Here is a 26,342-nt window from a genome sequence, read left to right as displayed (position 1 = left end):
TGCCCCTGCCCGGCCCGGTGCCCGCGGCTCAAACACAAACACGACCAGCCACGGAGGACGCGGCGCAGAGGGGAGTCCGGCCCCAGCAGGCGCCACCCACAAGCGCAGGTGCTTCCCGCTCACCGGCCACCTGAAGGTCAAATCCAAACAAACGCAGCGGGTCAGGGAGGGAGAGCGGCAGCAGCTGAGAGGCCCCAGCCCGGGCTTAACCTGTCCTCCTGTCCTACTCAGCCCCTCGACCGCGCGGACCCGCAGTGATCGGCTGGCGGCCTCCGCTCTCGTGGACTGTTCAGGCGCCAGATGTTGGGGTCCAACCCCAGCAGGTCCAGGGGTTCCGAAAAGTGTGGACAGAGTCAGCGAAGAAGGAATGACAGGGAGACAGCGTTCAGTTGATCAGCAGCCTAGCCAGGTTCTCCAGCCAGGTTGTGTGTGTTATTGTCCTGTTACATCTGTACTTATACCAGTTGATTTTAATCCTATCCATTCTATTCCAGAGGTTAGGGCCTTTCTTCTCTCCATCCCAAGGTTACTCTATTGTTCTATTAAGCTACAAGGGAGTAACTGAAATTATGTAGCTTAAGCCTGATTGTGCGTAGTTAAAGTGATTAATTACCCGCCTGGCACTTAGTTAAGGGGTTTTATTCCCTCCCTAACTCCTGGGAAAAATCCCCACCTGGGAAACAACCTTTCTCAGAGAGGTGACCTTGGTTAAAACAGCGCTAAGAAGGGGAGCAAACATATTACAGTGGTTCTCAACCTTCCTGATGCCGCGACCCTTTAATACAGTTCCTCATGTTGTGGTGACCCCCAACCATAAAATTATTTTTGTTGCTACTTCATAACTGTAATTTTGCTACTGTTATGAATCGTAATGTAAATATCTGATATGCAGGATGTATTTTCATTGTTACAAATTGAACATAATTAAAGCATAGTGATTAATCACAAAAACAATATGTAATTATATATGTGTTTTCCGATGGTCTTAGGCGACCCCTGTGAAAGGGTTGTTCGACCCCCAAAGGGGTCGCGACCCACAGGTTGAGAACCGCTGCTCTAGGTTATATGACCTGCTGTCACCATCTTGAAAGTCTTGGTACTCAAACTTGTCTTTTGTAAGTGCAGTTCAATCGAACAATGGAGCACATGTGTGAGCAAAATGAGATACATGTAATATGCATGTTCACTGTTCCTTGCCACCCCATTCATCCTTAACATTTGAGATGTCCTGCAACCAACTAATCCCAGTGGACACACAGTAGGTGGAAATTCAGTGAGACTCAGTAGAAGATAAGATTGCTACTTCTGCAATTAAGTGAGTAGGGTGAAGGAAACCATTGACAGCCCTAAGAGGCCACAGTTAAAGTTCTGACCAAAACTTTCTTCAAACACAGAAAGAAGACAGACAGTGACATTTGAACAAATACATATAACCAAGAAACACTATTATATTCTTTTTTATTCATATTACTTCCCTGTATAAGCCACTCACTTAGGCGTAAAATGATGATAAAGAAGGAAGAGAAATATCCAACAACACTTATTTCCTTTACTTTCAGTCCTTCCTTATTCATCAGTACCTTATTCATCAGTAAGCTGAAGGTAGAGAGTGTTGATAGGATGTTGTTCTTATTGTGAAATGAAATTTAAAATGTTCAGTTAGTTTTATGCATATTTTCCACTGTCTGGTAAGAATAAAATACACATGCATATACAAACTATGAAACATGAATTCTGTATTTTTAGTGATCTACATACAAGATAAATGCTCATATAAAACTGCATTGCACTATATATATATATATATATAAAAGACTAACATGTAAAGTGTCCCCGCAGGAGTTTGACCAGGAGACCAGGAGTTCTATCACTCGCTATATTATACACTGACCACCAGGGGGCGGTGCGGAAAGAAGAAAGGCCCTGGCTGGCAGCTGGCAGCCAGGGAAGGGAGGCCCTGAGCAGCCAGATTTGACCAGGAGACCAGGAGTTCTATCACTCGCTATGATATACACTGACCACCAGGGGGCGGTGCGGAAAGAAGAAAGGCCCTGGCTGGCAGCTGGCAGCCAGGGAAGGGAGGCCCTGACCAGCAGCCAGAAGGCCCCGATTGGGCCTGATTGCTGGCCAGGCCTAGGGACCTGCCTGTGTACAAATTTCGTGCACCGGGCCTCTAGTATAGAGATAAATGGTAAAATTCACATTCAATAACAATTTACAATGTTAATTTTCTTTACTTAGAATGACATTAAATAGCAATCAAATAGACAAGTTAGGAGACAGAGCATGCAAGTAAAGAAAAAACTTTATATTGTAGTACCTTTAACAGTACTTTTTCCCCCTACTTTTGAACAAGGGGCCCCACATTTTTATTTTCCACTATGTTTTGCAAATTTTGTAACCAACTCTGATTAGCAACATGTCTTATGGAGTTTGAGGAAAACTTCACAAAAGTTGAGTCTTAAGAGACTGTTGGAAATAGGGAAAAGTGAGTTGAGGGAAATAGAGAGGAGATTTGAGGCAGAGGGAAAAGGATGTAGTCTAGTTTCACAGTCTAAGGAACACGGCTCCCACAGGAAATTAGAAGCTGTTTGGTTTATCTGGATCTTGAGTTAGGTCAGCATGGTTGAAGGCTCTGGCAAGAGATGAATCTGAACAAAACAAGACAGACCAGATCATGAGAGTGCTAATGTACACTCACAGGTGATGGGAAACCAATGGAGAGTTTTAAATGAGCGAGTTGCAAGAGAAGATACATATAGAAAGATCTTTAGTACCAGCTTTGATTCTAAGGGTCTCATGCTATGAGTCCTACATGGTCTTTGACCATGGACTTTCCTTTCACCTAAATGTTACAATGCTAGTTATCAAGCAGAGCACCATACACCAGTTACCAATCGCAGGGCAGGGAGGTGGGGGGGGGGGGTCACTTTAAACACCTCTTAGTACCAAAGTTACCAAAGAAAATACAACATAGTCAAGCACTAGATGGAACAGAGCTTTACTTACATAAAGAAGAGACAGACAACACAGAGGAACATGGAGAGTATTATGCTGAGAGAAATAAGCCAGTCAGAGAAAGATAAGTATCAAATGATCTCACTCATATGTGGAATCTAATGAACAAAATACACTGACAAATAAAATAGGTTCAGAGGCATGGAAGCATGGAACAGACTGATGACTCTCAGAGGGAATGGGGGAGGGGAGGTGGGAAGAGATTAATCAAAGAACTTATATGCAAATATGGACACAGACAGTAGTGTGGTGAAGGCCTGGGGAGGGAGTGAGAGTAGGCATCAATGAGGGGGAATAAAGGGGGACATCTGTAATACTTTCAACAACAAAGATAATAATCTATATATATATAAGGCTAATATGCAAAGTGTCCCCTTGGGAGTTCGACTGGGAGACCGGGAGCTCAATCGCTCATTGCGATGTGTGCTGACCACCACGGGGCAGCACAGAATGAAGGAAGGCCCCAGTCAGCAGCCGGAAGGCCCTGATTGCCGGCCAGGCCTAGAGACCCTACCCATGTGCGAATTTCGTGTACTGGGCCTCTAGTAATAAATAAACTAAAAATAAATAAAAGACATTAACAATTGTGCTACACATGCCAGGTCTTTCATAAACTGTATTTTAAAGGTATCACCTGTGAGATTCACCCATGGAGCCAGGTCTTTCAGCTTACAAGAGCCAATTATTAAATTTTCAGAAATTTTGCTAGCCAATTATTAAACATAGTCATTGTTAAATATTAAATATATAGTTTTACACTTAAATAAAATAATAGAAACATGGGTGATAATTTTTTTAAAAAGAAGAGACATAGTAAGATAAGCTTTAATGGTTTCCCATGGCCAGCGGGTCTCTCCCAGCAGCTGACACAGGGCCATTTGCCTATGTGCACCCTTTTCTGCCTCAGCAGAAGGTACCCTATTTCCTCCTCACCTCTGTGAGGATATAACAGTGGGTTTGGCCAGGTGTCATGTGACGTACACACTTTAAGCAGAGACAAGAGTACTCATTGCACCTGAAACAGGGAAAGGTATTCCCACACAAGGTGATAAGCCCAGCACAGGCTGTGTGGGCTCTTTATCTCTTGGTAAGACACAAGGCCCATTCTTGTGCAGCTGAATGGGAGTTGAATGACTACTAGCATTTGAGTACCTTTCCCAAAACAATTTATCCTTCAAAGTCCAGATCAAATGCCATCTCATCCTTGACTCCTTCAGAATCATTCTAAACAGTGCAAAGGCAATTCACTGGAGAAAGGATAGTCTTGCTAACAAATAGTACCAGAATTACTGGGTATGCAACAGATAAATTTTGATCCATACACAAAAATTAATTGAAATGGATCATAGACCTAAATATAAAACCTAAAACTAAAAATTCTAAAAGAAGACATAGGAGAAAAATCTTTGTGATCTTGAATTAGGCAAAGATGTATTACATGTGATAGTGAAAACATAATCCATAAATGAAACAATTAATAAATTTGACTTTACTAAAATTAAAGATGTTCAACCACTGTTAAGAGAATGAAAACACAAGCCACAGACTGGGGAAAATATTTGCAAAAGATATATCTGATAAAGGACTGATATATCCAAGTATATAAAGTACTATACAAAATAAATAGCAAGAAAAGAAACAAACCAACTTTTTAAAAATGGGCAAGAGATTGGAATACCATACAATTTCAAGAAATTGTGTCAAATAAGCATATGAAAAGATGCTCAACATAATTATAATGTAAAATATAAAACTGAAAATAAAATCTCAATTACATACCACTACTTATCTATTAGAATGGCTAAAACTTTAAAAATTGACCGTATAAAATGTTGGCAAGGATATGGAAGAACTAAAACTCTCATATACTTCAAGTGGGAATGTAAAATGCTACAACTACTTTGGAAGATAGTTTGGCAATTTTTAAAAAAATATATTTTATTGATTTTTTTTTACAGAGAGGAAGGAAGAGGTAAAGAAGAGACAGACAACACAGAGGAACATGGAGAGTATTATGCTGAGAGAAATAAGCCAGTCAGAGAAAGATAAGTATCAAATGATCTCACTCATATGTGGAATCTAATGAACAAAATACACTGACAAATAAAATAGGTTCAGAGGCATGGAAGCATGGAACAGACTGATGACTCTCAGAGGGAATGGGGGAGGGGAGGTGGGAAGAGATTAATCAAAGAACTTATATGCAAATATGGACACAGACAGTAGTGTGGTGAAGGCCTGGGGAGGGAGTGAGAGTAGGCATCAATGAGGGGGAATAAAGGGGGACATCTGTAATACTTTCAACAACAAAGATAATAATCTATATATATATAAGGCTAATATGCAAAGTGTCCCCTTGGGAGTTCGACTGGGAGACCGGGAGCTCAATCGCTCATTGCGATGTGTGCTGACCACCACGGGGCAGCACAGAATGAAGGAAGGCCCCAGTCAGCAGCCGGAAAGCCCTGATTGCCGGCCAGGCCTAGAGACCCTACCCATGTGCGAATTTCGTGTACTGGGCCTCTAGTAATAAATAAACTAAAAATAAATAAAAGACATTAACAATTGTGCTACACATGCCAGGTCTTTCATAAACTGTATTTTAAAGGTATCACCTGTGAGATTCACCCATGGAGCCAGGTCTTTCAGCTTACAAGAGCCAATTATTAAATTTTCAGAAATTTTGCTAGCCAATTATTAAACATAGTCATTGTTAAATATTAAATATATAGTTTTACACTTAAATAAAATAATAGAAACATGGGTGATAATTTTTTTAAAAAGAAGAGACATAGTAAGATAAGCTTTAATGGTTTCCCATGGCCAGCGGGTCTCTCCCAGCAGCTGACACAGGGCCATTTGCCTATGTGCACCCTTTTCTGCCTCAGCAGAAGGTACCCTATTTCCTCCTCACCTCTGTGAGGATATAACAGTGGGTTTGGCCAGGTGTCATGTGACGTACACACTTTAAGCAGAGACAAGAGTACTCATTGCACCTGAAACAGGGAAAGGTATTCCCACACAAGGTGATAAGCCCAGCACAGGCTGTGTGGGCTCTTTATCTCTTGGTAAGACACAAGGCCCATTCTTGTGCAGCTGAATGGGAGTTGAATGACTACTAGCATTTGAGTACCTTTCCCAAAACAATTTATCCTTCAAAGTCCAGATCAAATGCCATCTCATCCTTGACTCCTTCAGAATCATTCTAAACAGTGCAAAGGCAATTCACTGGAGAAAGGATAGTCTTGCTAACAAATAGTACCAGAATTACTGGGTATGCAACAGATAAATTTTGATCCATACACAAAAATTAATTGAAATGGATCATAGACCTAAATATAAAACCTAAAACTAAAAATTCTAAAAGAAGACATAGGAGAAAAATCTTTGTGATCTTGAATTAGGCAAAGATGTATTACATGTGATAGTGAAAACATAATCCATAAATGAAACAATTAATAAATTTGACTTTACTAAAATTAAAGATGTTCAACCACTGTTAAGAGAATGAAAACACAAGCCACAGACTGGGGAAAATATTTGCAAAAGATATATCTGATAAAGGACTGATATATCCAAGTATATAAAGTACTATACAAAATAAATAGCAAGAAAAGAAACAAACCAACTTTTTAAAAATGGGCAAGAGATTGGAATACCATACAATTTCAAGAAATTGTGTCAAATAAGCATATGAAAAGATGCTCAACATAATTATAATGTAAAATATAAAACTGAAAATAAAATCTCAATTACATACCACTACTTATCTATTAGAATGGCTAAAACTTTAAAAATTGACCGTATAAAATGTTGGCAAGGATATGGAAGAACTAAAACTCTCATATACTTCAAGTGGGAATGTAAAATGCTACAACTACTTTGGAAGATAGTTTGGCAATTTTAAAAAATATATATTTTATTGATTTTTTTTACAGAGAGGAAGGGAGAGGGATAGAGAGTTAGAAATATCGATGAGAAAGAAACATTGATCAGCTGCCTCCTGCACAGCCCCTACTGGGGATGTGCCCGCAACCAAGGTACATGCCCTTGACCGGAATCAAACCCAGGATCCTTTAGTCCGCAGGCTGACACTCTATCCACTGAGCCAAACCAGTTAGGGCCAGTTTGGCAATTTCTTAGCAAGTTAAACATACACCTAATATATGACCCAGTCATTCAACTCCAGGATTTACCCAAGAGAAGAGAAAGCATATGTCCCACAAAGACTTGTGCACAAATGTTCATAGCAGCTTCATTGGTAGTAGCCAAAAGCTGGAAACTATGCAAATGTTCATCAACAGGTGACTAAACAAACTTTGCTATATTCCCACAATGAAATAATACTCATCAATAGAAAAGGAATGAACCACTGATACACGAAACAACATGGATGCATCTCAAAGTAATTATGCTAAGGGAAAGAAATCAGACCCTGAAAGGGGTGCATAATGCTTCCATTTATAAAAACCTCTAGAAAGTGTAAGCAAATTTATAGTGACAGAAAGCAGCTGGTGACTGCCTGCAGACAGGGAGAAGGGACGTGGAGGGGAGGTCATGGGGAGATGCCACAGGGAGGAATAACAAGGAGGCATGAGAAAGCATGGGAAGGTATAAAAATATATTCATTGTCTTGATTGTGTTAATGGATTCACAATTGTGTGAGTGTGTGTGTGTGTGTGTGTGTGTGTGTGTGTGTGTGTGTGTGTGATGTAAAAACTTTCCAAATTGTACCCTTTAATTATATGAAAGTGATTTCACATCAATTATACCTAATAAAGCTTTTTTTAAAAAATCTTTATTGTCTAGGGATTTGTTTCACTATTTTGTCCCCTTTTGTATGTGTTTAAAATGGTCTAGAATAAAAAGTTAAAAAGGAACACCTTTGGGTTTTTTTTTGGTACAACATAACAGAATCATAAAACTAGAAGTGGCCTCAAGGTATCATGTCGATCCCCCTCCTCCACTGGGAAAGTCAACAAGTGCTTTTAATGCGTGTGCACGTTATAACCTACGTTGTGTTGCTAGAGTTCTCAGGAACATGCTGGGCTTGCACCGCCTTCCTTTGCCCCTAAAATGACCCTCATTCATTCCCCTCTAACCTACTGTTCCCTGCATCAGGACAATAACCACACATCTGTCCTTGCTAGCAGTAAAGTATCCCTGCGAGTCTGACTCCCCTGAGAACAAACAGAGGTGCAGAGAAAAGTGATGTGGAATGTATATTTGATTGCTCAGTTAGCTGCTGTCTTTCTCCCAAGTAGCTCTGGCTGACTTAAAGTCAGGCAGGGACTGAAGTGATAATCAGATCTGACTTTTCAACTCAGCTCCACTGTTAACTAATCTACATCACTGGGCAAGTCCCTTCCCCACTCGGCTCTCAGTTTCCTTCTCTACAACAGGAGGGGCTTGGTCTCTAGACAATCTCCACGGTCTCTTCCAGGACTCATATTTACAACCCTTCTACTTCTCTCTTCTATACTCAGAATAATACACTGCAGGGGGAGACTCATCAAGGATTTTACGATACGGGCACCGGGCTGTGACTGATGAGAGTTGGAGGAGGCGTATTCTGAGATGGATGGGTCTCATCTGGGTTATAATGTCAAGTGCATTATATTGAAGTTAGAATAAGCAACTTGGTCAAGCACGGCTTGTTGAAAAGAGCAGAATCCCACTTGTACTGCTCAAGCAAATGGGAAATTCCCTAGAAGCTGCAGGGATTTCTTAGAACTGAAATGGATAAAGCATATATAGAGGATGAGAGCAGGGACCATAAAATCATGAACAGTGTAACTGACCAGCGCAGCTCCCTCACTCCTGTGCTTTTGCACTTTCTGTCACCCAAACCTGGGAGGACCAGTCACCAGTCTCCTGGCGGCGGGGGGTGGGGGGGGCGCTCATCTTGGAGAAGCAAATATCTACGTGTCTTCTCCCTGCCACCCCTTAAAAACCAGAAAACGAAAGCACTGTACACACACTAGCTGAACCTTGATTTTTCCCCCCCTCTTAATGATATATCAGAGTTTATTCCACTCAAGACATAAAGAGCCGTTCCATTTTTAATGGCCACACAGAATTCCAAGGTACGGACGAATCGCCTGCCCCCACCAGGTGCTGTTCTAAGGTGTGAGGCCCTAGTCCAGGCCTCCCTCCTGCTCGGAGTGATAAAGTCGAAGCCGCCTCCACATGTCATTACTGCACACAGTGGTGCAGGTCACCTGTGTCCTGGCCACACCATCCCCGTGTGGGTTAGCCTGGAGAACACACTCGTAAAGGCAGAGCTGCTGCCTCACGTGGGCCTTGGCCTGCTGATACGTGCTTTCTGGGTTCACTCCATCTTGAAGCCCTCCAGCAGACAGATCACAATGAGGGCGTGTCCCGTATTTATTTCTTCTACCCTCACCCCACCCACCCACCATCCCTCCACTCCCCCCACTTAGCACACATTTATACACCCAGATGTCCGACTTCTCCATCCATCATTGATCCAGCTACATGCCTGTCCATCCACCCACCCGTGCACACATCTTTGTGCCCACTTGCCCATCCATGGCTGCTTCCAACTCTCCCAGCAAGTGCTCTCCCGCACCAGTCCTGTGCCGGTCCTGTGCTAGGGTCACGGGGCATGCAGAGATTAAAATGAATTAAGTTTACAATGTTCAAGAAAATCTTGGTCTAAGTCTGTATTCACTCCAGGTCACCTTCCAGGTGACTATTTGTTGAGCTCCTCCTATCAGTCAGGTGTTTCAGGCACTGGGCACAGATAGACACTGTTACTCTACCCCCTCCCACTTTACAGACGAAGAAACTGAGGCTCAGAGGTTATAGTGCAGTGGTTCTCAACCTTCTTAATGCTGCGACCCTTTAATACAGTTCCTCATGTTGTGGTGACACCCAACCATAAAGTTATTTTTGTTGCTACTTCATAACTGTAATTTTGCTACTGTTATGAATCGTAATGTAAATATCTGATATGCAGGATGTATTTTCATTGTTACAAATTGAACATAATTAAAGCATAGTGATTAATCACAAAAACAATATGTAATTATATATGTGTTTTCCGATGGTCTTAGGCGACCCCTGTGAAAGGGTCATTCGACCCTCAAAGGGGTTGCAACCCACAGGTTTAGAACCGCTGTTGTAATGGCATAGCTAAATCAAGGCCACAAATCAGGAAAGCCTTCCTGATCCATTTGTACTACTTGTGGTATCAGTAGACTTGCCTCCAAGCCCCTGCTCTCACCTCCCGCCACAACCCCTTCATTTGCCTCACCTCCTACCCCATCTCTGGAGCAGGAGATTAATTAATGAACAGTCAGTCACTCTGAATGATGCAGACCTTGTACACGTCTGAGCCATTTATTTTGAATGCTTCCCATCATACCTAACCTTGAAGCTTCCAAATACATGATAGATAGCTGGAAATGAGCTGTACCTGATTCTTCCTCTTATTTTCTGCTGGTATATTTAGAAAGCATTAGCAGGGGAAGAAATTACAGCTTCTTCACACCTTGACTTACTTAGTCACTGGGAAGATGATTGACCTTCAAGCTAGAATTCCTGCAGAACTTCATATTTCTCCAGCTTGATTAACACAGAGCTTATTGACTTCATAATCAAGAATCAAACACTTAAAGCTCCACTTGTTTTTTGGATGTTTTGCAGATTCCCTTTCCTGAACTTTGTTCAAACTCAAAGATACAATTATTGTTTGTTAAGATACAATAAGTATGTAAATAGTTTCCAAAGATGCTCACCAATATTTTTTTAAGTTGTTTTGTTCTCTCTTTAAACCTGGGTTGGCCCTGTGACTGCTTTGACCGATGGGGAAAAATAATGCTTTCGGACTTCGTATCATTTAAAGTGGCCTAAAATGTGTGAATAAAAGGAACTTAGCCAGAGGATGGATATGGATTTAAAGGAATGAAAGAAATAGCTTTTTCAGGAATCTGGGACAGAGTGATTTTGAAAATGTTTGTTTCAATGTCTGTCTCCTTGACTAGAATATGACCTGTTAAGTGGAATTGGGCCACATTCACTTCTACAACCCCAATGTCTGGCACAGGACTTGAACCATCATGACCACTAGATAAATATTTATTGAATGAATAAATAAATGAATGATGACCTTTCATATTCCCTACCATAAATCATAGCATTTTGGACCTCAAAGAAATCTAGATCATTGCTATTCAATGTAGTCTCTGAAGCAGCAACATCAACATCATGGGGAAGTTGTTAGAAATGAAGAATCTCAGACGCCATCCCAAAGATACTGAATCACAATCTTCACTCTAACAAGATTTCAAGATGAATCATAAGTACTTTAAAGTTCGAGTACATTTAAATGCACCAGCCTTGAGTAAACTCTTCTGTTGTCTAGTTAGGGAAGTCTGATAGATGCTCCAAGCCTTGGGTCAAGCCAAGCTGAAAGCACAGTCCCACCCACCCCCTGACATCACTGGGCTGATGCTTCTTTATACCACACTCTCTTCTCAACAGAAAAGAAATGCATGATAAACAGAGTTTGTCTGAATTTAATATTTAGTGTCTGTGCTGGGTTGAAGGAGGTAAGGTGGTTTTTAATGATACAATTCTGACATCATTCTGATGTGTAGTCCACCACCCTCCCCCCAAAGCAATTATCAGACACCAGCTGGGTGTCCTACAATTCAACTCAATCCTGACATTATCCACCTGAAGGCAGGGCCAAATATCACAGGTGACCAGCTCAGCCCCACAAGACTGCCCCCATTTAGGATGCCAATCACAAGTTCAGGTTGTTACCTGTGCTTCTGATTAACCAGCCATAAGTCAGAAGTTCCCAGGACCCCCTCCTTCGGTTCAGTTAATTTGCTAGAGTGGCTCACAGAACTCAGGAAATTAATTAACTCATTATATTACTGGTTTATTACAAAGGATATTAAAGGATATGAATTAACAGGGAGATGAAAGGATATATGATTGAACTCAATCTCTTGCCCCTCTCTCCCAGGAGGTCAGGGGTAGACTGAAAATTCCAATTCTCTAACCCATTGGTTGAGCCCCAGCAACCAATGCTTATCCTAATATACTTTACAAAAGTAACCTCGTTAACATAACAACAGACACTTTTATGGCTCTAATCACAGGAAATCCCAAGGTTTTTAAGAGCTCCTTGCCAGGAAAGAACAAAAACTAAATATGTATTTATTATAAATCACAATATCACAAATGCTATAACTAGTACATTAGATGCAGAAAACTCCCTTTTCTCACTGGCTCTCGCATCATCCGGGACCTCCTCTCCAAGCCTGGCCAAGTTCCCATGTCTTACTATCATTGCATGAAGTCATCAGGACAGAATATGTTAAGGACAGCCCAGGAGTGTACTCCACAGGAGGAGAAACTAGTCCTGACCCTGCTAAACATTCTCACAAAGGTCATCTCCATTAATCCATAAATAGTATGTGCATGTCGCAGAGAGGGGAGACTAGCTCTAAGAAGGAAAGCAACTTGCTTAAGTCACTCTATTAAGACAGACTCTTTGGTTACAAAGTCTAAGATGGCCTGAGATCAACCCTCCTAGGCTGGCTCGAATGGGGAACAGTTAAGGGACATCAGCAAATGATGCAGTGAGGGAAGAGGTCCACTAGCTTTAGGATGACAGTGTCTGCGCCTCTTTGAAAAAACTGGCAGGAGTTTTTGGAGAACTGCCCAATTCTAAGCAACCTGGCTTTCCTCCAGCCAAGTTCAGAGCCCCGAGACCCTGAAAGTCTGCTCTGAACTGGAGACTGCAGATAGCTCTTCCCCGCATGGAGATTTGGCTGCTCTTCATATCCACTCAGATGACTATACAAAGCAAGCATCACTGATACTGTTTTAATAACCCAGTTATTAATTAACTGGAAAGGAGCAGGGGGAATCCCAAGTCCTATAGGCATGCCAGACGCATGCCTAGTAAAGTCTGGGTGAAATAGGGAAAGTACTTACATGTCAGTCACACCTGGGAACAGGTCATCGGCCAGAATAGGCATGGCCGCTGCTAGCGTGGGAAGATTTGAGCTACCTGAGCTCCTAAACAAAAGGCGTTCCCTCTCTTGGCTCTGCTGTGCACTGGGCTTCTGGCTCTCCTGTTGCAGGGGGCATGTTCCCCTGCATTCACCCACAAAGGCTCAAGGCCAGATGGACCACACACAATGGACTAATGGACCGCAACTAGCCTTATGCTGTGCCGGACCCAGTTCCAACATGGAACAGAAACTTGGAATGCTGGCTTTGCTTCTAGCTCTGCTGAATCCCCAGCTGCACCTCTTCCATGATTGGATTAAGGGAAACGGGACTTTAGTAAAAACCGAGGGATGTAATTCATGCAAATAAAAATCACTCATCCTCCCATGTCTTAGAAAATTCTCTCATAAGAACCCCACCCTCAGCACCCAGTGGGGAAAGGGATCCACCACTTCCACCAATAACATCACCACTGGTCCAATGTTATCAGCACAAGAGGCAAATATTGCCAGGAAGCTAGGAGCCTGTAAAAGCGTTCTGTGATGCCAGCTCTAGGTAGATCAAGCAAGAGTTTCAAAACATTGGGTCTCCAACATTTCTGCTCCTTGATGCACAAAGCTGAAAAAATTATTTCAAGTGAGAGCACATGAATATCAGGGAGCTTTGTTCCTCCAAATAGAAGTGACTCCTGATTTGCTAAAGAACATGATTTGGCAAGCAATGACTGTTTAAATCAGAGGCTAAAAGTCACAAGTTTTTAAGCTTTTTGACATTAGGACCTGAGATATAAAATAGCCAAGGCTACATGACTGGTAAGGGGCTGAGAAAGTATTAGAATCTGGGTCTAATTCATACTTTTCCAATTCTGTGTGAATATCTTTGCAACGTTTATACCTATTTGGTGGTCCTCTTCTCTTTTCTATCGGTATTTTTATTTCCCTAGGGGATCTCTTCCATTCCCATGGCTATGAAAACCATCTACATGTTGCAGACTCTAAAATTCTTATTTTCAATTCTGGGACCACTCCAATTTTGAGATCACATCAAAAGTATATAACCAATAGCTTACCTGACATCTCCACTTGGATATCTAACCAGCATTGCAAACTTACTTTTCCTAAAACAAAACTCTTTATCCACATCTCTATTCAAATTTGTTCTACCCTTAGTCTTCTCCAGTTACATAAATACACCACCCCTCTATTTGGTTGCTCCGTACAAAAACTCAAGTCACCTGGAATCCTCTTTTTCCCTCCCACTCCACATCTAATCCATTAGCATGCCCCATCGGCGTAACTCCAAAAGGTGTCCCAGAGTAATCCACTTCTCATCACCACCACTGCTTCCATCGCTCTCACTTAGATGTTTCTTGTTTCCACTCTTGCTCTCTCCAACCCATTTCCTAACACCCAGAATGATCTTTGAAAACATGTATCAGGTCATGTCACTACCTTGCTTCAAACCATGCAAAGGCTTTCTAGTGTGTTTAGAAAAAATCCAATGCCTGATCATGGCTTATAAGTACCCATTAATCCAGCTCCTAACCTTCTATTTGACTTCATCTCCTATCACTCTTCCTCTCACTGTTTCTACCCCAAAGACACTGACCTTTTCTCTGTACCTTGAATATGCCAACCTCATTCCAGACCAGGCCTTTGCTCAGGCTCTTCCCCCGAGCCAGGGCCCCTACCCCAGGTCTCTGTATGTATGACCATCCCATCCCTCAGATATTCCTGTTCACATGTAACACCCTCAGGAAGCCTGCCCTGACCATTCCATCTCAAGTAGCTCCCTCGCCCCTGACCCATTCTCTTGTACACCTTTCTGTTTTATTTGCTTTATAACACTTAGTAGTGCATTTTTAAAAAATTGTTCACTTATTTATTGTCTCTCCAACACCACATTTCCTCCCAAAAATGTTATCTCATTAAGGTCACGGAACACTGTATCTTCCTTATCGAGAATAGAAGTCTTCCCATAAGAGAATTGCAGGCCCAACAGGCTCTGTCACAACTACTCAACTCTGCCACTGTAGCACCAAAGCTGCCATAGATAATACGTAAACAGATGAGCATGGCTGTGTTTCAATGAAACTTTATTTACAACAACAGGTGGTGGGCGGGATTTCACCCATAGACCATAGTTTGCCAGCCTCTTATCTAGATGAGCACGTGGCATGTATAAGATGCTCAGTAAACATTTATCAAATGCATAAATGAATGAAAAAATCTAAACAGAACACTCTCTGGGAGGAAACACTAAAAAAATAGAAGGAAAAATAAATACTCGCCCGATGACTCTTGTATACATCTAGCAATAGCTTATTATTAACAGAGCTATATTTTCTCTTATGTACTTACTTCCAAGTATTATGGAAATAGCATATTTCCATCCCTCTGTGACTTGGCAAACAGCTTATACTTTGTACTAAGATCAGACTGATCAGTGGGCATTGAGAAACACTTGCGACACAACCTATAAACCCCATCTGTGCTTAGACCAGACAGGGCCTGAATATAGAAAGAATGGCACGTGACATCAGCTGATGATAAAAAATGACCCACAGTTTCTAAAAGAAGATTTTTAGTGAATTACTCATCATTGAATTTTTCCTTTGATTCTGCTACCACCTGAACGGCACCTTAGCCCTTTTTCTGCTTCAATTTTTTCCTCCAGATATCCTTCAGAATGGATAAAAATTGTGATTAAAGCACTATAATTTATTGTGAGGCGGAACCTGCCAAAGATAGGATGATTCAATTACTGCAAGGAGATATAGACACAAATGGAGACTTGATTTTGAGACTTGATTTGAGAACAGTAGATTCCCAAGCCCTGGATGGGGAGGAAGCTAAGGTTTGCTGTGGGAAAGTAGCTGCCCATTGTTGCTCATTGAAAAATAACAGAGAGTAAGGGCTCGAGAGAATCCCCCTGTATGATCCAGGATAACAAATGAAGGAGTTACTAGAGGGGAGGGATTCAGAATTCATTTTTCATAGAAACAATGGTGTACACGGTGCCTACATTTTATTAAAATAGTGCTGAGACTGAACTTCAGGAACATCAAGGGTTGGAAGGCATTTATAGGCACCTCCCACTATTCCTAAAAATACTTGTTTCAAGAGTGGGCCTTTGAGCTCTAAACAAATGGCCTCCAAATGAAAACCACTGGGGCACAATGTGTCCAGAGGAGAGAAGAGGGCAATACATCCGGATCCTCTGAGTAGAAAGAAAGAAAAAAAAAAAAACGGGGAGAAAATTTCTCTGATTGTGGTTTGTTTTTTCCTTCTGAGCCATGGAAGATACTGTAGTTAACAAAAAATTTATAAACTAAAGAAAGCAAGGTAATAAACTAAAGAAAAGCAACTTCCCCTCCTGCCCTTTGATTTCTGATTTCTGATTTCTGAATGAGTGGGCACTAAATCAGGAAATGGGCAAAATGTATCTTTTACAAAGCTCTGGTCTTCAAAAAGGCTCTAAACTCAAAACCCTTTAGTAGTATCTTTAAAAAGTTTACGATATGCTTTTTCCAGAAAGTTGCTGATGAGCGCCATCTACTGGGAACTACCCAAAGTGTGTTAGGAAATTTCAGTGCACTTAGCGATGAAATGCAGAACTCATTCTGCACAATGGCCTCTTGGCAGATAAAGAGAGGATTCACCTGGAAATCTTACTGTCTTGGTCTTTTAGGTACTAGGATAGAATTAGGGGTTTCATTTCCAGAGGAAAAGATGCAAAGTGAACACCTCAGGAAATGAAGGGGGGTAGGATTAAGGGTAGAATCTGCTGCATGGTGAAGAACTATCCCAAGCAACCCTTCCCCCTCTTCTCACTGCCTTTAGGTCACTGGGGAGAGGGGGTGAAGGTGCACTCATCTGAATATCAGACCGCCCTCAAAATTATTTTCTACTCTATGGACAAAACGGGATCATGAATATTCCATCTGAATTAGGTCCTTCACTTAACAGTGACTACCACTGTCTGGCTAATAAAATAATATGTATGTGCATTAATGAAACCCCAATGGCTGATCTCTCAAATTCTTAGCACATTATATTCTGGCTGGATCTGTTGACTAAAAATGCCACGGTCCTGTGATGTAAGCAATATTTTTATCTCTGGATTTCCTCACCTCTGAGCTAGAGCATCCTCTACTTGAGCTGGAGATTTGCATTATCCCTTTTGTTTTTCTCATTAATCCTTTATAATGTATTGGTCCCTGAGGTGTTCTTCTGATGTAAGTAGAAAATTTGACTCTCTCACACACACACAAAAAAAAGTTTTCATGTAAAAGTATAGCACTGGAGACATCTTACCCAAAACAGTGGATGGTGATGGATGGAGTTTCACTAAGAATGAGACAGAAATCCAATAGAAATAATGTGAACTTGACTCTCCAGCTCTGCCACGTACCAGTGGGACGACTCTGACCAAGTCAACCTTCTATTCTTCGTTTCTCATTCTGTGGATGGGCCAATACGGCCTTATAACCTTGTTATGAGAACTGAAATGAGAGCTTGTGTTCTAAGTGACCTGACCCATATTAAAGATCATATGCTTTTTCTTCCTCGTTCTCTTTTTCATTGGGACCTTCATACATAACAGATGTGAGAACCCTTCTCAGGAGGCCACATCAGAATTCAGCGCGGCTACCTTTGCCTTTCACTCCAGGAAGACCCGCAGTGCATCCGAGCAGGCAGCTCGTAAAGGATGCATGAGCTCTCTCCAAACTGGTGTTTCTAACCAAGAAATAAACCACTGCGTTGTAGGTGCCCATAAATAAAAAGGGAAGGTTTCCAATCGCACTTTTGCCTGAGTCAAAGGTGAACATCTGCATGGCTCAAGGGAACTGCTAAAAAGACATGAAAAGAAAAAGGCACCTGTGCAGATAAATTAAAAACCCACAAATGCTACCCCAATAAAATTAATTTCTATAAAATTGGCAAATGTTTAAGAAGAATGTTTCTTTTTCTGCCATGGCTTTCCTTTCCTTGATTCATGAATTGTAGCCCAAAGAACCTTATCTCAAACTAGCAAACACACACACAAATGTTGTTATTGTACAGATTGGTAGTTTGGTTAGATAAATGTTTGCAAATAAACTTAGCTTTTAATATCAACATGTTGAAATTTCAATAGCAACAAAATACTCTTTATTGTTCATTCCTTTATTAATTCATGAAACAACAAATACCTAACTTGAGCCAGAGTTCCAGGTGCTGGGGAATAAAACAGTGAGTCAGATAAGCAAAGCATTCCTGCATTTATGGAGCTTAATATTCCAGTGAGAGGAGACAGGTAATAAACATGCAAACAAATAAATAAGTGCTATATAATTTCAGAGAATAAACACTGTGAGAAAATATAGCAGGATAAGGCAGTTCCCTAGGAGTCAGCACTCTTAAGCTCTCAGAGGGAATACTGCTTGAGCTGAAATCCAAATGACAAAACAGAGCCACAAAAAATTTGAGGACTGAGAAGTCAGGCAAAGGAACCAGCAAGTGCAAAGGCCCTGAGGTAGGAGCCAGAAAGCATGTTTGAAGCAAAAAGAAGGCTACTGTGTCTGGGTAATAATGTTTAGGTTGTGGGCTCTGCTTCTCAATCTTGAATGTGTTTACAAATCACCTGTGGATGTTGTTAACATGCAGAGTCTGATTCAGGAGGCCTGGGGTGGGCCTGAGATTCCATATTTCTAACAAGCTAACAGATGATGCTGATACTGCTCGTCCAGGGAGCCCACCACAAGTAGCAAGAATATAGGGCCTTGTAAGCCATGGGGGAAATGTTTGCATTATTTCTAACAAGCTAACAGATGATGCTGATACTGCTCATCCAGGGAGCCCACCACAAGTAGCAAGACATAGGGCCTTGTAAGCCATGGGGGAAATGTTTGCACTCCTGATAATTACAATGGAAAGCCACATTTATCTGATGCCTGTATATGTCTGGAGCCCTTCTCAGTTATACAAAAGTCTCATACCCTTTTGATTTTCTCCCCAACCAGCACAAAGCTGAGTATTTGATAGGTGCACTATCAATGTCTGTGTTAAATAATAAGGCTGATTACCTAGATCCTGCTTTGTAACTTTACTGGTCCTAGGAAGAATACCAAAAATAATGTTGGAAGGGGGTGAAACAGGTTATGAATGGAAAGATTATAGGTGAACTTCAAATCGTTTATTTATGGATTTAAATTCCACGCTAATGACTAAAGAAACTTGGGCAGCATGCTCAACTTCTCCAAACCTTTAAAATAAGAATAATAGCCTCCTCATTGAGGAGACATGGAAATTACATTCAATCATAAATTTCTTTGCCTTGCAATAGTAAGTGCTCAATAGACGCCCACTCCTCTCCTTGCCTAGCTCCACCTGACTGTCAGCACCATGACATTTGTCTCATAATCTGCAAATTTTGTAGAGCAAAGTTGATTTACAAATTAAGAATTCGGTGTCCAGCCCGGCCAGTGTGGCTCAGGGGTTGAGCATTGACCTATGAACCAGGAGGTCATGGTTCAATTCCCGGTCAGGGCACGTGCCTGGGTTGCGGGTTTGATCTCCAGTGTGGGGCATGCAGGAGCGGCCAATCAATGATTCTCTCTCATCATTGATGTTTCTCTCTCTCTCTCCTCCCCTCCTCTCTGAAATCAATAAAAAGATATTTAAAAAAAGAATTCAGTGTCCATATCCACATAAAGTAACTGATTTGGGCCCTGTAACATTTACTTATTGCTGCCTGAAAGACAATCAGGCCTGGGTGCTAGCCCTAGTTCTATTACCAACTTGCTTGACCATCTTGGGTAAATCCCTTGATCATCTGTAGGCTTCTGTGAAATGAAAGATTGAAGTAGGTGGTCCCACCCAACTCTGGCATCTTCCAAGTGATTACCCTGGTGAGAGTTCTGAGAGAGTAGAGTTGTCTCCCAGGAAACGTGGCAGATGCCTTGTAGCTGAGATATTTGGGTGATGAGATCCAAATTCATGGAGGAGACAAGTGAAACCCTATCCATTAACCTTGGCCAACAAATAGCTTCATTCCCTACTCTCCAATCCCATTATTCGAGGAACAAGGGTGCCAGAAATGTTATCTCAACCTCTTTGGGCCTTTAATATTTTTAAAAGCAACTGACATCACAGAGAAAACTTGACTACAAGATTTAATGGAATCAAATGTGTACACCTCTCTGTTTTATGCTGTGGTTTTTATTTCTTTTTTTGTCATGCAATAATCTTATAACACTCGATTTCCAAAAATATCTTTGAGATGAAAAGAAATCTATGAAAGTGCTATTCTTTTAAACAGTTGGAAAACTTTAAGAAGGATGTTGAGGGTTTTTATCTATTCTGTTCTTCACCACCTGCACTCCTTCCTCGTCTCAATTTGAGATTTTATTGGCCTTTATTTGTCTGCTTGGACTTGTTGTTGTTGTTGTTGTTGTTCTTTATGCAGTTAAACAAAATAGCCCTATTTGGCTCAGTGGATAGAGTGTCAGACAGTAGGGGGCATGCAGGAGGCAGTTGATCAATGATTCTCTCTCATCATTGATGTTTTTATCTCTCTCTTCCTCTCCCTTCCTCTCTGAAATCAATAAAAATATACTTAAAATAAATAAATAAAAATAAACAATAAAAATTAAAACAACTCCAGCAGCAAATGCCTCTTACACTAGAAAATTACAACTGTTGTAAGAGGCTTGAGCTGAAAAAGGAAATTATGTAGTTTGTCTAAAGGTGTATATTTCAGGGAAATGGTTTTTCAATGAAGACATGGAAATGGGCAGAAACTATTTCTTTTTAAAAAAATATATTTTTATTGATTTCAGAGAGGAAGGGAGAGGGAGAGAGAGAGATAGAAACATCAATGATGAGAGAGAATCATAGATCGGCTGCCTCCTGCATACCTAGCACTGGAGCGATCTCCAGCCTGCAACCCAGGCATGTGCCCTGACCAGGAATCGAACCATGACCTCCTGGTTCATAGGTCGATGCTCAACTACTGAGCCACACCGGTTGGGCAGAGACTATTTATGAGAGAGAATCATAGATCGGCTGCCTCCTGCATACCCAGCACTGGAGCGATCTCCAGCCTGCAACCCAGGCATGTGCCCTGACCAGGAATCGAACCATGACCTCCTGGTTCATAGGTCAATGCTTAACTACTGAGCCACACCGGCTGGGCAGAGACTATTTCTTTAAAGGCCAAATGCTTCATCCCAACGGAATGGTTTCCCACATCCTACAGAGAAGACCAGTTGCTTTCAGATGTGTCAACAAAAGTATCCTTCTCTCAGACCCAGCCAAATGAAGAATCTCTTTTTAGCTTTATTTACCCTCTGCCTTAACCAATTCTGCTGTTTGTCTTGTTTATCCTGGTGTTTTGAAGACTTGAAGTGCTGAATAAAATGGCTCAAAGATCTAAGAACCAGGTAAGGGTGGCATACAGTGTCACTTCAGATAGCTCACAGCCGTCACAGATCACACCATGTGTAAGAGATTACATTATGTGTACCAAAGGTAGACACTAAATCCTCCAAATTCTATGTGCGCATGGGTCTGTGGAGCAGGCAAAGGAGCAGGTGCTGCTTACCCCAAATATCGCTCCTTTAGTATTATCTCTGCTCTTTCTTGGCCCAGGGCACCCATAATTACCTCCCATAAACTGAACTCACAACCCTACCACCCTCCACACACACCCACTGCTGAAAATTGTATTGGCAATTAATTTGTCAGGAAAATGCTAGAGGATGTGAACACTGGTAATTTTATGCCATAGATATTCAAATTAAACCCCGAGTCTGAGTGTTTTCAGTGTCAAATGGTAGAATAGCTATAGAAGAAGAGAGAAACACTACCTGCCTCCTGCTATCTCCTGACAAGAGGCGAACAAGAGCGTTCCAAGTGGATGTAATAACCGTGGCTCCATCTGTAGGCTTCACTTGGGAACATTAAGAACAAAAACAGACTAATTATGGGCGACGTCCTTTGAAAAGGGGTGGGGTGGTTGTTTGTTCTATATCATTCCTCGAGAGTGCCCAGCATCTTTTTAATGAAGAACAATAGTGTCAGATACCGATAACTTGCAGAAGTCCATTCCAAGTCTGCACCTTATTTTCCCAAGATTACTGTGGCTTATGGACTCTTAAAGTCACAAAAGAAGCACAGGACAAAAGAGTCTGAACATAGCACCCACTGGAAAGTCCCTCAAACCATCTCTTGTAGAGAAGGAAAGCCTCGGGGACAGTGAAGCTGAATCAAAGGGGAGAGCATAGAGCCTCGGGTTCTCCTGATGCTACAGTTTTAAGGAGTCACTTCATTAATTCTATTAAAGGAAGAAAGTAAACTAACATTAATTGTCTACTTCAGGCCAATAAGTGTGCCTATATGACATCATTCAATCTTTATGTATATACCAGAGGCCCGGTATACGAAATTCGTGCACTCGGTTGGGGCGGGGGAGGGGGGGCGCCGCGCCCTCAGCCCAGCCTGCGCCCTCTTGCAGTCTGGGAGCTCTCAGGGGATGTCTGACTGCCAGCTTAGACCCAGGGAGCAAGCCTAAGCCGTCAGTAGGACACCCTTAGCGCTGCTGTGGAGGCAGGAGAGTCTCCCGCCACTGCCGCTGTGCTCGCCAGCCATGAGCCTGGCTTCTGGCTGAGCAGCGCTCCCCCTGTGGGAGCGCACTGACCACCAGGGGGCAGCTCCTGCGTTGAGCGTCTGCCCCCTGGTGGTCAGTGCGCATCATAGTGACCAGTTGTTCTGCAGTTTGGTTGATTTGCATATTAGCCTTTTATTAGATAGGATATATTTTTTATTGATTTCAGAGAGGAAGGGAAAGGGAGAGAGAGAGAGAAACATCAATGATGAGAGAGAATCATTGATTGGCTGCCTCCTGCATGCCCCACACTGGGGATCGAGCCCACAACCTGGGCATGTGCCCTGACCAGGAATCGAACCGTGACCTCCTGATTCATAGGTCAATGCTCAACCACTGAGCCACACTGGCCAGGCAACATCATTCAATCTTTACATGAAAACCATTCAGAATATAATACCCATCATTATTTGGCAGGTGAGGAACTACGGCGTAAGGGTTAAGCAGCTATTTAACTCAGCCAGCATGCTTCCCTTGTGAAATTCAAACTCAAGTCTTCCTGGGCTTTTTCTTATTCCAAATGATTCTAACTTCTGCATCAAGAACACTCAGGGCAGGATGAGGGACTCATGGTTAAGCTGATGAAATTCTTTCATAGGGTTTCCTGATCCTTGTAAATAGATTAAATAAACAGTATCTTTCACAGGCACATACACTAACACTCTTAAATGTGCTTAGATGCTATTGGTGAAATAGAAATTCATTTAGAAGTATCACTAAATTCATAGCATCTTCTCATTATTGTATCTGTTTTCCATCAGTAAATACCAAAAGTACAATATTATCACGTTAATATGTTGTCTTTGTCATTAAGAGCTTTTATACTCAAGAGCTATTGCTACCCTCCATACAGCTTCCTGAGTCTATTCTTAAGATCTGGTGCAAACTGAGCCCCACAGCGTTAATTGTGGCACCATGTGGCTCACATGGAAAATGGAAGCCATCAATATCCGATTCTCAGCTAAGGAAAGAACTGCTTCACTAAAGCATAGACAACTATTTCGCAAATTGTGACCTAAGGACTATCTGGGACTTAATAAAAAATCATATTCCTGAGCACTATCTCAGACCTATTAAGTCAGAATCTCTGGAGACAGGGCTCAAGAAATTACATTTTTTTTTTTGCAAGCTCCCTAGAGATTCCATCACCCATAAAGTCTGAGCACCACTAGTGAAAACTGAGACCATGAAATAATTTCCGGTCCAACCAGACAACACTGGATCTAAATAAGATTCAAAGACCTGACATAAACGTATATGGGAGGGGAGGCCTTGAACATGCTGGTTTCTGTCCCTGGGGAACACAGACTGTGGGCTATAGTCCATCCGTTCACACCAAGACAAAGAAAAAGCCTTCGGTGTTCAAATCAGCAACACAGAATTGTTAACACATTGCTAGCCACAGGGATTTTTCCCCTATTCTCAAATATGAGGATGCTTTGCCAAACTAGATTTGGGATTTTTAAAAATTCTCTACCTCTCATACTTAATGCAACATAAATCAAGTCATTCATTAATATTGATATAGCCCCTGTCTTTACCATTGCAGTTTATTTCATTTCGTTTGATTTCACATTCAGACACCCTTGCCTTGATGTATGCTAAAATTTAAGAATGGGAGTTTACTAGTATCCTTGTGAGTCTGTTAAGATGCCTGTTTTCTGAACAACGAACTAGCTTTAGGAGCTATTAGGAGATGGAAATTCCAATGTAACAAGAGACATGGAACCTTGAGCTCTCGCTGAAGGTTCCAATTGCAGGCTAACTTCAACTGCTGGGTAGTGGTCTCTGGGGCATTGTGTCGAGAAAGATTCTGAGGCCACAGCCAGGCACAAGAGGAAAGATTAGCGGGACTGATTATAGGCAACGTGGCAGCAGAGTGCCAGGCACTTGCTATCCTTGCTCTTAGTGATTTAGTGTTTGCATTGGAAATGCCTGCCAGGTTACACATCACCCAAAGCCAGAGAATTCTGGAAACTTTCCCTCTTTCAAATTCGCATTCAATATAAGAGAGGCAGTATCCAGAAAGGATGACTTTCCCGAAGCCACATAACTACTTGGAAATGCAGGCCCAACGCTAGAACCTAGTTCTCTCTAGTATCCTCACGGATGTCTCACAATGAGACTAGTTCCCTTTCATCTGAGCCATGTCTGTTACACAGCTTCTGAAAAGAAAGTTGAGCAAATCTCCACTATGCCCTGTCAGAAGCCAGTTCCCCCAAGGAGCAGGCAATGACCTCTTGCTTCAATACCAAGTTGGCCTACATACCACCAAGAAATAACCTGGAATAATTTTCATACAAGAACCAAACCTGCTAATGACCGGTCTGCTTGCCTAAGCAGGAATACACGCCCAGGCAAGTTGGGGACAGGGGCACTGGCTGGGATGAAGTCGGCTCTGAATGGGGCACGTTGTGCTATGCTCTCTTCCCTGGAACTTACTGGGTGAGGACTGCAGTCTAGCCCTGCAGGGTATGGCCATGCATTCTCCTTCCCAAATGCACTCTGAAATGCATCATGATACAGTCAATAATCAGAGGGCGCATTCCTCCTGATGGACGATCACGGACAGAGATGCTCGCAGCTTTATAGATCTCTCATAGTTAGACCTGATTCCACCAGTCCAGATGATTGGCCTAAAAGGGAAATTAGTATCAAGCATTTTAGCACCTTCCTTCTCTTGGAACCCTTTCATTTCTTTCTTCTATCCTTTTAATGGTATTAAACTGCTTTCTATTTTTTTTTATTTTTTTTTTCGCTTTCTCTTTTTAAAAAAAAAATTTTTTTTTTTTTGCATAGACTGTTCCTCCAATCTCCAGGGCCATGTACCATTGGTGCCCATGAAGAAACTGGTGTTACATACAAGGAACCTTAATCAGACTCATCATAGAGTGCAGGTGTTGTCTCCAGGAGATTCACAGACAGCAAGGGAATGAGATCAGAGTGCAAGGACTGAGGGAGGCTGGGGGCGTGGGGGAGGTCCATGAAGCCATACCGGTGATGTTTGGCAACAGGAAATAGTCGTAAGGAAATGTTTCATTCCCCAGCCATGAGGCTTTTCCTGTTTACCATGTCTTCTCTATCCCTGGCCACATGTGATTAACTACAAGGATAAGGGATAAGAGAAGAAGGACTAGAAATTCCAACTAGACTCTCCTGCTAGATTTGCAGGCAGCCCCCACTGGCAGCCCCAATAGTATCTTGTTCATGGACTTGTACAAGCTAGGAAAAGGCACCCCTTGCTCAAAACACTTTACTGCCATCTGCTGGAATATTTTTGAAATAACTCTTCATATCTAGGGTGACTATGAGTGAATGTCGCCCCCTGGAGGTGTGCCCGGTTGCTGCACAACCCAAACAACTAAATTGAAGTGAACTTGGGAGAAAATCTAGTCCGGTAGGTGGAAGAGGAAATCCCAAGACTGTGTAAGCCAGAAATCAGCCTATACCAGGAGACCACAAACTATAAACCCGGGCAGGTAAGGCATAATTCAGAAAGAAGCAGTCCCGAGGGAGGCCCAGCTCCAAAAGCCAACGTGGCCATTGCCTTTAATCATACAGCCAGGTGTTGCCAGAGATAGAGGGAGCCTGACAAGCCCAAGAGAGGCTCCAGGACCAACCGGATTGAGGAAGCACTGCCCTCTCCAGCTCAGAGAATCAGACACGGGCCCTTGAAGGTG

The 26,342-nt window shown here is 42.1% G+C and overlaps 1 protein-coding gene across 1 annotated transcript in view; it reads right to left on the bottom strand.

Moving 5' to 3' along the window:
- Positions 1–26,342, bottom strand: part of LOC102252873 (M-phase inducer phosphatase 1) — a 56,185-nt gene that overhangs the window by 1,529 nt on the left and 28,314 nt on the right. The gene's annotated exons all lie outside the window — the stretch shown is intronic.

The sequence above is a fragment of the Myotis brandtii genome, unplaced genomic scaffold (assembly GCF_000412655.1).
Source record: "Myotis brandtii unplaced genomic scaffold, ASM41265v1 scaffold18, whole genome shotgun sequence".
NCBI classification, from domain to species: Eukaryota; Metazoa; Chordata; class Mammalia; order Chiroptera; family Vespertilionidae; genus Myotis; species Myotis brandtii.
This window is presented reverse-complemented; position numbering and strand designations above follow the sequence as displayed.